Source organism: Pteronotus mesoamericanus, unplaced genomic scaffold (genome assembly GCF_021234165.1).
Source record: "Pteronotus mesoamericanus isolate MK-2021 breed Mesoamerican mustached bat unplaced genomic scaffold, CSHL_Meso_final contig_182, whole genome shotgun sequence".
In the NCBI taxonomy this organism is placed as follows: domain Eukaryota; kingdom Metazoa; phylum Chordata; class Mammalia; order Chiroptera; family Mormoopidae; genus Pteronotus; species Pteronotus mesoamericanus.
The window spans coordinates 22,281,476-22,291,144 of NW_026555078.1; the positions used below are offsets into that span (position 1 = coordinate 22,281,476).

The window sequence follows — 9,669 nt, forward strand, 5'->3', positions numbered from 1 at the left end:
TTTTACTGTGAGCAGCCCCTAGAAGCCGTAGGTGATAGCCTAAGCAGTTACTCACTTGTCTTTGTGCTTTGCGGCCTCTACTTCCTTGGCGTTAGGCTCTCACACAATTGATTATAATTTCTGTTTCCCTTAGAGCCTTCCCCCTGGGCTGTGAGCTCCTGCAGTGGGTGGCATGTAGTGAATAGCATTTGATTCATGCACATACGAGGTATTCAGTAGATGTTTGTTAAATGGACATGTGAGTAAATGAATGAGGTTTGAGTTAGTGTGTTTCACATAGTCTAACTAAAGAGTATCAACTGAAAGCTTCACCTTCATCATTGGTAGGGCATAAGGATTTCTTTGGGGAGCACCACTTTGTGCATAAGCAGATATCTCTTCCCCAGAAACTACTTGCACTACAGAATTTAGATTTAAAATCAGATTGAACCCACAATGGCACTCTACTAGGGTCCTCTGTGCAGCCCGCAATCCCTGAAGTACAGTTCTTTACATTTCTGTGTCAACCACCTGAAAAGTGACATCTTTCCATCTTTTGATCTAGAAGGATATAGTTTTCAATGAGCAATAATCATGCCTCAGATAAACCTCATTGGCTACGATACTGCCATTGCACGAAACTGATCTGGAAGGATATAGTAGGGTAGACTTCCTTCCGTCTATCCGTGTCTATCTCTCTCTCTCTCTCTCTCTCTCTTTTTTTGGGGGGGGGGAGTTTATCAAGGGCTGGGTGATGGGAGCTTTATTATAACAGTGATGTGCTCTACAGCTGGCCCCTCCTTTCCTACTCTCTACTCTGCCATCCTCAGGTGTCCCCAGGCAATCAAGAGTAGATGACATGAAATGATTTTAGTGGTGGGCTGGGTGGGCATTGGCCCCAGACTCAGTGCACAGCTCAGCCTCGCCTCAGCTTGTTTCTTCTCTGCTTTGGGAGAACACAGGCCCCTGCCTCAGACTTTGTCTCCTGGGGGTGAACAATGGCTGTAAAAGGATGAGTAAAATATTCCAAGAACAGGCTTCTCGATGACAACAGCTGGTTAATTACTTCTGAGAAAATGGAAACCTTGGTCTCCTGATGGATGCAATGACAGGCACACGGGGAATTTTCCAATACAATAGGGAAATGGATTTTCCAAGGACAAGGTGACTGACAAAAGCTACCATCTGACCACGCAGCAGAATTAGTTTACATAGTGCCCCTGGAGTGGCATAGTTGATGGGCTGGACCAGTGGACTAGGGGGACAGCAGTGCGTTCCAGTACATTCCAGGTGCATCACCAAGATCTGCCACTGATGGGAATGGTGACTTGGAGACAAGCAAAACACTTGTAGTGTCATTTCCTATGGTGAGAGGAGAGATGGCCTTGCCATTCTGCTTTGGAAGAAGGCGGCATTGAGGAGCAGCTGAGAGCTAGATAGGGTCTTTACACTTTTGCCAGAAATGGTGTGCACCAAGGCCACTCTCTGTTCCACAGCAGCGGCCCAAGTGTTCTGCCTCAGAGCTCATGTTTTTCTCCGTTCGCCCCCTCTCTGGCACATCCCAATGCGGACCGCCATCCTATGAGCTGGACAAAGAAAGCTGAATTGCCTTAGTCCCCGAGTTTGGTTCTCCCCAATTCCCTTCATCGTCCTTCCATAAAAGGAGAAGGACTATGGTTCACGCAACCCCTTTCCCTCTCACTGTGACAGCAACTTTGCAGAACCCCAAGGGACTGGCTGCTATAAAAAGGCCAAGGAGCAAGGGTGAATCACACTCGTGTTTGAAAACCCACGGAGCAGCTGTTGACGTTCATGATTATCCTCTGTGAGCCCCGATCCACTTATTTAAGGTCTCTTGGAGAAGCTCATTACCAATTAGGAAAAAAAATAATGGTTTTGGTCTGATTAATGCCTGGTGCTAGGTGAAAACAAAACCTTTCCAAAGCTGTTACTGTCAGTGAGGAATGCTCCTTGACGGTGCTGTTTAGGACGTCGGCCCCTCCAGGCTTCTTGCTCCATTAGTGTCTGTTGTGGGAAGGGCTGAGGAATTCAAACCTCCAATATAAAATGGAGAATAGACATGGGATAGAGAACAGGAAACACATTGGCTGATCCCTCAGATAATCTTTTTTTTAATATAACTTTTTCCTGATTTTGGAATAATAAATGTTCACGGGAGACAATTTAAAAAATGGAGACAAACCCCAAAAAGAAAATAATCGTCAAGCCAAATTTTATTACCCAGAGATAGCACAGTAAATGTTCTTATACATATCCTTCTAGGTAAAAACCGTACACAACTTTTTTCCTTATGAGACTGCTATATTCTGTGTATACTGCTTTATAATCTGTCCTTTCCCCTTTAATGATATGTTGTGAACATTTTCCCATGAGATTAAGCCTTCTGCTAGCACATAATTCTAATGACTACCTAGTATTCCATCATACAGATGTTCATGCAGCTAATACCCTGTGGGTGAACATTCAGGTTGTGCCTATTTCTTGCTATTATAAATAACATAATATACACACTGGGGAGACTGACTCAGCCTGCCCCATTGTCCTGATCATAAGTCACTGAGACCTTCCTCAAAAGCCATTTGTCATTTTGTGGGCCAGAGAAACTGCATCACAGACGACTTCACAACCCTTATTCATAACGCAAGCACAAACGTAATCTACCCAAGCTGGCAGTAGCCCTGAAATTTCTCTTAATTCCACAGAAACAGCCACCCTTGGAAAAAGACAGTTGTACTCAACTCACTTATTCATAGATGCATTATTTCGACAAAACAGGGTGCCTTGACTGATTTCCCTTTGACCCTAGGTCATTTTTTCTTTTAAACCCTCACTCAAAGATACTTTTTCATTGCTTTTAGAGAGAGAGGAAGGGAAAGAGAGAAACCTCAATGTGAGAAACATCAATCAGGTGCCTCCTGCATGCCCCTGGACTGGGATTGTATCTGCCCAGACCAGGGACTGAACCCACAACTTAGGTATGTGCCCTGACTGGGAACTGAACCTGCAACCTTTTGATTATGAGATTATACTCCAACCAACTGAGCCATACCAGCCAGGGCCTGGGTCATCTTTTTGACAGGGAAGGTAATCTCACTGTAATAGCAGAGGAAGCTTATAATTAGCAAGGTAAATCAGTAGAGGTAACTGGAAGCATGCATTCTGGATGACTCATACATCGTTTTGAATCATCTTCCATGCGTAGTATTTTGGTGGCACCATTCTGCTCCATTAGACTAGATAACCACAAATGGAATAGAAGAAAGACCTAAGGATCCTGGAATGCCAAGGAGTTTCCCAAAAGGCTGTGGTTGGCCTGGGCAGAGGGGAACGATGGGCACTGAGCAAACTCCCAGTTGAGAACCTGAGAGAAAATCTGGGCCATCCGTTCCTAGTTCAGCTCAACTATAAGAAACTCAAGCTGCTACATGGGGTGTGCCTTAGACACCTCCTGTTTCCATATTAGTGGCACCTAAGCCCAGCAGGAAGCCACGGAGGAGATAGACCCTGAGGTGAGGGGGGCAGGTGCTGTCCACCTGGGAGGTTGGGTGCGGGTGGGCCAGATTAGCAGGCCGCCTCTCATTCTATCACCAATGCCTCATCTCCCTGGCTGTGCACACATCTTCAACAGTCGTGGGGTGAGGTCTCGAAGGAAGAAGTTCTCATTCCAAAGTCCAGACCCTCTTGTCATCCTCTGAAGCCCTGTGGCTTCAGAAAGAGGCTGGTGGAGAAAGATTCCGTGGAGAGAGAATGAGTTCAAGGAGAATGTCATGGGAATGTCACGCACACTATGGTTGAGATGTGCAAAGAAGTGTGAGAAATTAAAAATATGTGGGGAAGGAATACTGGTGTGCACACACTCACAGTTTAATGGGATTTCTGGGAGAGGAAATTGTGGTTTCTGATGCATTTGAAAAGTCCTAGGAGAACGCTCTCTAAAGAGTGCCGGGGTGAAGAGCTGGAGGAATTGCAAGATTCCTCTCAGGCAAACATGTTTGTCCCACTTTCAAAAGGCCAATCTCCATTCTCAGTTGCTCTAATATGTCATCAGACACTCTTGCCCAGACTGACAGTCCCATGTCCACAAAGCAGGCCAGTGAACCCTTCCTTTCCCAAGCTTCTGAGGGGTCTTCTGGGGGTTAGAAAGGATTCTTTCCAAGCTGATCCAACCCTGGCTGATGAGCTAAGCTGCCTCCTTTCCTAGTAAAGCAAGCAGGGCTCCTGGGAAAGATTTACTATAACAGAACATGGCTGCCTTCCACCACTTCCTCTGGCCACCTCTGTCTTTCTTCCAAGCTGGAGACAGAGGTTGGGGAATTTTATAGAGGGGATGCCGGAGACAGACCAATATTCCTGTCCTGCATGATTGAGAAGCTGTGTAAATGCAGCGGGAGCCTTTCTTCATGCCCATAATTGGACAACAGTCGCACCACTGAAAACGCCAGCCCGGAGAAATTCTTCATTTCCAACCAGCCCAGAGACCAGGCACCTGCATCTTGGCTTCGTGCAATTAAGAAAGAAGAGCCCCATGCCCATTTGCCAATCTGCTATACCAAGGATGTGAATTCCCTTTCTGTCCCATTAGATTTTATCTCTCCCTCCCCTTGAAGCTGACAGGGATAGGCCTTCATTTGTTCCATCTACAGTTTTTATCTCCCTACCACTGGCTCACATTGACCCCTACCTGTAGCCTCTGCCTACCTCCGCCTCAAAAAGCCAGTGTGACCATAGGCTGATGAGGGTGTGAAAGCTGACCCAGAGAGCTAGCCATGGTCCGGGCTCTGTCATAAGGTTATCTCATGTGTTAACTCATTTAGTTCTCACACGGCTCTGTGAGATGGGTACTGTTATTATTCCCATTTTCCAGATGAGAATACTGAGGTCCAAAGAAGTTCATTAACTTGCCCAAGCCACACTGCTAAAGAGTGGCAGAATGAGAATTTGAACCTAGCTGCTTGGCTCCAGAGTCCCGCCCTTACAGCCACGATGCAGGTGGAATAAAATGGCTGTGGTTCTATCTGTCCTGCTGCTTGGGCCTCGGTCTGACAACAGGATGCTGTCTTGCTCCTCTGCGTGGGCTTCTCCTTTGGAGGCCTTCTGGCATGCTCATCCCTCTAGGATATACCAGGATGCCAATTCTTACTATTCCTCACTTCCAGTTCTGAAATCCCACCCCGAGCCCATGGGCATGCTGATAGGTCCCAGAAAATATGATTGACGTCTTACTCAACCTTGCATCCCACGCAGAGCCCCTAGTGCAATGTCTAAAAAACAAGAGGTGTTGAATTTACATGGAAGGAAATCAAGGTCAAAATGTTTTGTGCCTCATTTTCCTCACCTGTACAAGGAGATCATGGTAAGTAGAGTTTTGCAAAAATAAATTAAGTAAATCTGTGTAAGGCACTCACAACAGTGCCTGGCACATGACAAGTGCACTCCAGTGTAGGCAGTTATTATTATCACCTTATGTAGTTATTGTCATTACCATATAGAGGTGGAAGACTTTGGGTTCTGGGTCAGAAACTAGAGTTCTAATCCTGGCTCTGCCCCTTCTCAGATCTCTGATCATGAACAGTTGATCCAGCTTTTCAACACTTATTTTACCACTTAAAAAATTACATAATAATACTTGTACCTCACAGGGTTTTTCTTTTTTTGAGAATGTATATGTTAAGTACGTGACACAGAGAAAGGTCTCACTGAATAACAGTAAAAAAAAAATATTAGTATTACTCTTGTGATTATTTTAAAACTGGGATGCATATGTTTAAAGCATTTTAGGTCACTCAGTCTTCTTGGGACAGATTCCTCCCTTTGATAGTCAAGAAGCACCTGCTCAGATCTTCTCTCCCTTCCCTTGAACATACACACACCCCATACCCACACACATACCCCAGACTACACATATAAACACACACCACACAACCCCCCGCACACCATACACCACACCTTCCCACTCTCCCTACTAAACATACACATGTGCGCACACACACACACACACACACACACACACACCACTGTACCTCCACCCTCACATTTATGGTGCACTTATGGTCTCTGTGATTTTGAAGGTCCCCTCTCAGCCCATGAAAGTAGGGCCTTTGGATGCAGGGAGGGGATTTGGCTCATGGGGTCCTGGACAACATCCATTTCCTCACTATTGGTGCAGAGGGACATGGCATCACAGCCATCTGGAAAGAAGGGCTTGGCCTGATCCCTCAGAGAACAGGACCTTCGGTGAACAGAGAGAGAGAGCATCGTTTTGACTATACAAAAGTCACTTGCTACCTGTGTCTGTGCCTGGTTCCACACAATTCTAGGATAACAGGCAGTTTCTCAGGGCTCCAATCCTCCAGCGGGATCCAGTAGTGACAGGAGACAAGGGGAGTGAGAAGAGGACAGTGTTGGGCATCTGGGTGGCTGGACAGTCAGTCCCGCATCTCCAGGGCTCAGCCTTGCATGCAGTACGCCTTCCAACAAGGGGAAAGGCACCGTGGCAGAGACTTGTTGTGGGGAATCCTGGGGAGCAGCAAAAATACAACAAGCACTCCCTGTCTCCCCTACAACTCCCCCACCCCCTATTTATACATGGAGGGCTTGGCACCAGCAAGGGGGGAACAGCTGGGGAAGACGAATGCCAGACCAATGGGGTTATTGGTGTTGATGTGATTCTAACCTTCAGAAGGATCTCTGGTTGATATGATCATGTTGTTGTTTCTGGGGAAGCATCCATGCTGGAGGGGAATTCTGGAGGGACTTACGGATGGAAAAGCCCAGGAGAGAGCTCCCCTCTTCCTTTTATGGGTGAATGTGTGGCAAGGGAAGCACAGAAAAGGATGTCCTCAAGACTCTGCACGAGGCCTGTGGCTGCTATTCAGCATGCCCTGCCTCCCTGGCAGATCACGGCATGGAGGACCCTCACTCTCCTCGCTCCTACTTCTGGGTCTTCTTCCAACCCCGACTTCCCACTGTGCTTGAGTGTGTCACTGTGCCCTTGGAACCCAAGCTCATCCCGCTGTTGCTGACTTCGCTGGGCAGCCTCCCTTCATCCACTGCTCAGATGAGGAAGGTGTCTCCAAAACATTAATGGACTAGAACCAGGGTTTTAACTTGTTTCAGTAGGAAGGAGGAAGGAAAAAAAAAAAGTGTTATGGGTGAGACATACAGGCAACGCTATCATAACACGGAGAGGAGTGGTAGAGGCTGCTGGGCTCTTCTCAGGTGGGACAGTCACCTAGTGAGGACTCCATGGGCTGAGCTCAGCCACCCCTCCACTGCCCCTCTGGAAAGGCCCCTCATGGTGAGAGTGTTGAAGACGGAACATCCCGAAGGCTCCTCCCTCCTGCGCGGCCAACATCGGGATAGCCTGTAGTAGTTGATAGTTGTTAGTTCAATTTTGAACATATCCTGAGAGGTGAGTCTGTGTCATGAGGCACTCAGGCAGAAATGTTGCAGAGACATGGAGAAATTAAGATCGGATGCTCCTCAAAGCACTGGGCTAACCCCAGGTAAAGCAGCAGGTGGTGTCAACACTTAGCACTCCAGATAGATATGTTCATATCCCCAGTGGGAGGCCAGAGGAGAAATCCAAGTCCACTCCTCAGTCTTGGAGGTAGTAAGGGGTTCTGAGCTCCAGGTGCCTACACCATGGTCAGACCTTCAGGTGAAGACCTGAGGTTTTCAGGCTTCCTTTGCTCTGGGAACCAAACTCTGAGACAGGTGACCCCAAGCCCTGCAGGGAAGGCGAATGGGAACACCTCACCATGCCAGCAAGCCATGTGATTATAGGTGTTGATGTGAGGAGTGGCCCGACTGGTTTCAAGCTTGTCACCTAGCTGTGGAAAACTGGTTCCATTTTTTCACAACTGTCAACTTGGCCCCACCTGAGCCTGGATAGCCTGGCTGGCTGGGCAGTTTGAAGAGATGCATGGCGATTGCATCTCAGCTCTCACTCCATCAATCAGCCGAAACCTTCCGCAACCCACGGAGCCTGACAGACAGCAAGGCTCTTCCTGTCTCACTGGAGGGACAGGCAGGAGGCCAAGGCCAGTACGGGGTTTCAGAGTGAGCATCTGGGAGGACACAGCAATCGGTTGCCCTGGGGTGACGTGAGTGGGGGCGTGCAAGGGGTGAATGTGAGGTGTGGGTGGAGGCAGGGAGGCAGGCTCTGAAAGAGGGTTAGGTCTAAAATGAAACTAAATGTCAGTGCAACATTAACAAATACACACCATGAGCACAAATCTGCATGTGTATGGAATGTGCGTGTGTAACTTGAAGGACTAAGGAAAAGGGGGAGGGGGCAGAGAAAAGAAAAAGGAAAAAAAAAAACGTTCTCCCTATCCCTGTAATCATTAGAAAGAAAATGAAGTCCAAATTGCGTTCAGGGCTGCTGGGACAGAGGAAGAGAAGCAAGAATGGAAAAAACAGGCCATAAAGATGCCAGGGCTGCTTAAGCAGAAACATCTGTTGAAGTCATAAGACTAGGGGCCTGGTCAGGCTTCTAACAAACCCAGGAAGAGGAGAGTCTGTGCTGGATCAGGACGAGCTTGGTCCGCCCTGTGCAGGGCCCCTGGGACCAGCTTACGTGCGTGGAGGAGATACCTTCTCCAGGGCTCAGCCTGGGCCTGGCTTCCAGCAGGAGAGGAAGTGAGAGGGAAGGGAGGGAGAGCGTCCCCAGGTCAGGAGGGGCCTGCAGCAGTCATGGGGGCAGGGCTGTGACAGCAATCTTGAGCGTGTATTTATTTAAAGCTTTAAACTCACCGGGGTAGCCTGGTGAGCCACATGTCTCAACTCCTGCAGCCAAGGAAAGAAAAAAATGAGGGTGGGGGAGGGGAGGGTCAGTTGCTGGTCTGCATGGAGTGCGGAGGCTGGGCTTTCCGTTTGCAAATGGAAATCACTCTTTTTTGTGATTTTCTACCTAGGCCAACTGTCCAAGACCCACCTCTTCTAACAGCCACAGAAATGGCAGCTAACACGGATTGATTATATACCTCTCTCTGTACCACCTTCTTTGTAAGTATCACCCCATTTAATCCTCCAGAAATCCCGTTTCCCCTGGAATAGGTAGGGACTTGCATGGCAACTTCAGGGAGGTTCTCCTATTAGCATTGTTATCCTAGGAGGAAACTGAGGCTTAGCGAGGTTAAATGACCCGCCCCACTGGCCAGGTCACCAGCCAGCACATTCCAAAGAACACCCAGAGGCTGTCCCTCTCTCTTCCCCACCTCCCCAAACTAATTTGAAAAGCAGCTTCAGCCAAGCTCTGTTGGGAAAGCAGCTCTGCAAAATGAGCCCGGCATTCGCGGAGACCTCGAGGTCCCAGCAGGCCCCTGTGGCTTGTCTCTGCAGCACTCTGTTACATTAGCCCGGGAAAGTGGAGGGAACTATAGCTACCGAACGCACCAACACAAAACAAAGGGCAGTAGCTTAGTACCTGAGCCCCGTGAGGACGGAAACCTATCGTCTCTCAAGAACATGTGGAGATGGTAAAGGAGTGAAGTCCAGACTCTAAACTACTTGCTCGTAGGAAACAATCAACATGCTGTTTATAAGGCTCCATTACCAAAGTCAGACACTGTGTCTCCTCTTCCTCATGGCCCAGCCTGTCCACATTCACGAAGTTCCTTCACCCATAGGTACCCGTCCTCCCCACAAGGGCACCCAGAATCTTAT

The 9,669-nt window shown here is 48.1% G+C and overlaps 1 pseudogene; it reads right to left on the reverse strand.

Moving 5' to 3' along the window:
- Positions 1-491: 491 nt before the first annotated feature.
- On the reverse strand, positions 492-622 carry LOC129066108 (uncharacterized; annotated as a pseudogene).
- Positions 623-9,669: the final 9,047 nt, after the last annotated feature.